The sequence below is a fragment of the Papaver somniferum genome, unplaced genomic scaffold (assembly GCF_003573695.1).
Source record: "Papaver somniferum cultivar HN1 unplaced genomic scaffold, ASM357369v1 unplaced-scaffold_63, whole genome shotgun sequence".
Classification (NCBI taxonomy): domain Eukaryota; kingdom Viridiplantae; phylum Streptophyta; class Magnoliopsida; order Ranunculales; family Papaveraceae; genus Papaver; species Papaver somniferum.
In genome coordinates, this window is record NW_020649082.1 from 1,095,217 (window position 1) to 1,099,985 (window position 4,769).

The following is a 4,769-nucleotide window of genomic DNA, read 5'->3' on the forward strand; positions in this document are numbered from 1 at the left end:
AATTTTCTGTTAAAGATGAGTTTATCTTGTTTACAATTTAGTCTCAGAAATCAACTTCCGACTTATATCAAAGAGTGTAGACTTTTTTGAGTTAATGTATAAAAAATTCAACATTTTTATGAACTCTTTATTTTTGTATTGGCTTTGTCTTTCAATTTGATTCAAATAGATGAATTTTGTTTCAATTTGGATTAGTTCTGGCTGGTCTTTCATCCTTCTTATATTGTGAAATTTGGCTTCCTTCATATTTTCTTGAGTCAACGTACACAGAAATGCAATTTTTACTAGACGTACTGCCTTAGAACATATTTATTGTGATTATAATACATTTTTCAAACTTTTTCTGTTAAAGATGAGTTTAACTAGTTTACAATTTAGTCTCAGAAATCGACTTCCGACTTATAACGAAGAGTGTATATTTTTTTTAGTTAACAGTATACAAAAATCAACATTTTTATGAACTCTTTATTTTTTTCTTGGCTTTGTCTTTCAATTTGATTCAAATAGATGAAATTTGTTAGAATTTGGATTAGTTATTGCTGGACTTTCATCCTTCTTATATTGGGAAATTTGACTTCCTTCATATTTTCTTGAATCAACGTACACAGAAATGCAATTTTTACCAGATGTAATGGCTTAGAACATATTTATTGTGATTATAATACATTCTTCAAAAAATTTCTGTTAAAGATGAGTTTATCTTGTTTACAATTTAGTCTCAGAAATCAACTTCCGACTTATAACGAAGAGTGTAGACTTTTTTGAGTTAACAGTATAAAAAAATCAACATTTTTATGAACTCTTTATTTTTGTCTTGGCTTTGTCTTTCAATTTGATTCAAATAGATGAAATTTGTTAGAATTTGGATTAGTTCTGCTTGGTCTTTCATCCTTCTTCTATTGTGAAATTTGACTTCCTTCATATATTCTTGAAACAACATACATAGAAATGCAATTTTTACTAGACGTACTGCCTTAGAACATATTTATTGTGATTACAATACATTTATCAAAGTTTTTCTGTTAAAGATGAGTTTAACTAGTTTACAATTTAGTCTCAGAAATCGACTTCCGACTTATAACGAAGAGTGTAGACTTTTTTGAGTTAACAGTATAAAAAAATCAACATTTTTATGAACTCTTTATTTTTGTCTTGGCTTTGTCTTTCAATTTGATTCAAATAGATGAAATTTGTTAGAATTTGGATTAGTTCTGGCTGGTCTTTCCTCCTTCTTATATTGTGAAATTTGACTTCCTTCATGTTTTATTGAATCAACGTACACAGAAATGCAATTTTTACTAGACGTAATGGCTTAGAACATATTTATTGTGATGACAATACATTTTTCAATAATTTTCTGTTAAAGATGAGTTTATCTAGTTTACCATTTAGTCTCAGAAATCAATTTTCGACTTATACCGAAGTTTGTAGACTTTTTTGAGTTAAAGAATATAAAATTCAACATTTTTATGAACTCTTTCTTTTTATGTTAGCTTTGTCTTTCTATTTGATTCAAGATAGATGAAATTTGTTAGGATTTGGATTAGTTCTGCTTGGTCTGTCATCCTTCTTCTATTGTGAAATTTGACATCCTTCATATATTCTTGAATCAACGTACATAGAAATGCAATTTTTACTAGACGTACTGCCTTAGAACATATTTATTGTGATTACAATACATTTTTCAAACTTTTTCTGTTAAAGATGAGTTTATCTAGTTTACAATATAGTCTCAGAAATCAATTTCCGACTTATAACGAAGTGTATAGACTTTTTGAGTTAACGTATATGAAACTGAACATTTTTATGAACTCTTTATTTTTGTATTGGCTTTGTCTTTCAATTTGATTCAAATAGATGAATTTTGTTACAATTTGGATTAGTTCTGGCTGGTCTTTCATCCTTCTTCTATTGTGAAATTTGGCTTCCTTCATATTTTCTTGAATTAACGTACATAGAAATGCAATTTTTACTAGACGTAATTCCTTAGAACATATAATTTGTGATTAAAATACAATTTTCAAAATTTTTCTGTTAAAGATGAATTTATCTAGTTTACAATTTAGTCTCAGAAATCAATTTTCGACTTATACCGAAGTTTGTAGACTTTTTTGAGTTAACGTATATAAGATTCAACATTTTTATGAACTCTTTCTTTTTGTGTTGGCTTTGTCTTTCTATTTGATTCAAGATAGATGAAATTTGTTAGTATTTGTATTAGTTCTGCTTGGTCTTTCATCCTTCTTCTATTGTGAAATTTGACTTCCTTCATATATTTTTGAATCAATGTACATAGAAATGCAATTTTTACTAGACGTACTGCCTTAGAACATATTTATTGTGATTACAATACATTTTTCAAACTTTTTCTGTTAAAGATGAGTTTAACTAGTTTACAATTTAGTCTCAGAAATCGACTTCCGACTTATAACGAAAAGTGTAGACTTTTTTGAGTTAACAGTATAAAAAATTCAACATTTTTATGAACTCTTTATTTTTGTCTTGGCTTTGTCTTTCAATTTGATTCAAATAGATGAATTTTGTTTCAATTTGGATTAGTTCTGGCTGGTCTTTCATCCTTCTTATATTGTGAAATTTGGCTTCCTTCATATCTTCTTGAATCAACGTACACAAAAATGCAATTTTTACTAGACGTACTGCCTTAGAACATATTTATTGTGATTACAATACATTTTTCAAACTTTTTCTGTTAAAGATGAGTTTAACTAGTTTACAATTTAGTCTCAGAAATCGACTTCCGACTTATAACGAAGATTGTAGACTTTTATGAGTTAACAGTATAAAAAATTCAACATTTTTATGAACTCTTTATTTTTGACTTGGCTTTGTCTTTCAATTTGATTCAAATAGATGAAATTTGTTAGAATTTGGATTAGTTCTGGCTGGTCTTTGATCCTTCTTATATTGTGAAATTTGACTTCCTTCATGTTTTATTGAATCAACGTACACAGAAATGCAATTTTTACTAGACGTAATGGCTTAGAACATATTTATTGTGATGACAATACATTTTTCAAAAATTTTCTGTTAAAGATGAGTTTATCTTGTTTACAATTTAGTCTCAGAAATCAACTTCCGACTTATAACAAAGAGTGTAGACTTTTTTGAGTTAACGTATAAAAAATTCAACATTTTTATGAACTCTTTATTTTTGTATTGGCTTTGTCTTTCAATTTGATTCAAATAAATGAATTTTGTTATAATTTGGATTAGTTCTGGATGGTCTTTCATCCTTCTTCTATTGTGAAATTTGGCTTCCTTCATATTTTCTTGAATTAACGTACATAGAAATGCAATTTTTACTAGACGTACTGCCTTAGAACATATTTATTGTGATTACAATAAATTTTTCAAACTTTTTCTGTTAAAGATGAGTTTAACTAGTTTACAATTTAGTTTCAGAAATCGACTTCCGACTTATAACGAAGATTGTAGACTTTTTTGAGTTAACAGTATAAAAAATTCAACATTTTTATGAACTCTTTATTTTTGTCTTGGCTTTGTCTTTCAATTTGATTCAAAAAGATGAAATTTGTTAGAATTTGGATTAGTTCTGGCATGTCTTTCATCCTTCTTCTATTGTGAAATTTGATTTCCTTCATATATTCTTGAATCAACGTACATAGAAATGCAATTTTTACTAGACGTACTGCCTTAGAACATATTTATTGTGATTACAATACATTTTTCAAACTTTTTTTGTTAAAGATGATTTTAACTAGTTTACAATTTACTCTCAGAAATCGACTTCCGACTTATAACGAAGATTGTAGACTTTTTTGAGTTAACAGTATAAAAAATTCAACATTTTTATGAACTCTTTATTTTTGTCTTGGCTTTGTCTTTCAATTTGATTCAAATAAATGAAATTTGTTAGAATTTGGATTAGTTCTGGATGGTTTTTCATCCTTCTTATATTGTGAAATTTGACTTCCTTCATTTTTTCTTGAATCAACGTACACAGAAATGCAATTTTTACTAGACGTAATGGCTTAGAACATATTTATTGTGATTACAATACATTTTTCAAAATTTATCTGTTAATGATGACTTTATCTTGTTTACAATTTAGTCTCAGAAATCAACTTCCGACTTATAACAAAGAGTGTAGACTTTTTTGAGTTAACGTATATAAAATTCAACATTCTTATGAACTCTTTCTTTTTGTGTTGGATTTGTCTTTCTATTTGATTCAAGATAGATGAATTTTGTTAAAATTTGGATTAGTTCTGCTTGGTCTTTCATCCTTCTTCTATTGTGAAATTTGACTTCCTTCATATATTCTTGAAACAACATACATAGAAATGCAATTTTTACTAGACGTACTGCCTTAGAACATATTTATTTTGATTACAATACATTTATCAAAGTTTTTCTGTTAAAGATGAGTTTAACTAGTTTACAATTTAGTCTCAGAAATCAACTTCCGACTTATAACGAAGAGTGTAGACTTTTTTGAGTTAACAGTATAAAAAAATCAACATTTTTATGAACTCTTTATTTTTGTCTTGGCTTTGTCTTTCAATTTGATTCAAATAAGGGAAATTTGTTAGAATTTGGATTATTTCTGGCTGGTCTTTCATCCTTATTATATTGTGAAATTTGACTTACTTCATATTTTCTTGAATCAACGTACACAGAAATGAAATTTTTACTAGACGTAATGGCTTAGAACATATTTATTGTGATTATAATACATTTTTCAAAATATTTCTGTTAAAGATGAGTTTATCTTGTTTAAAATTTAG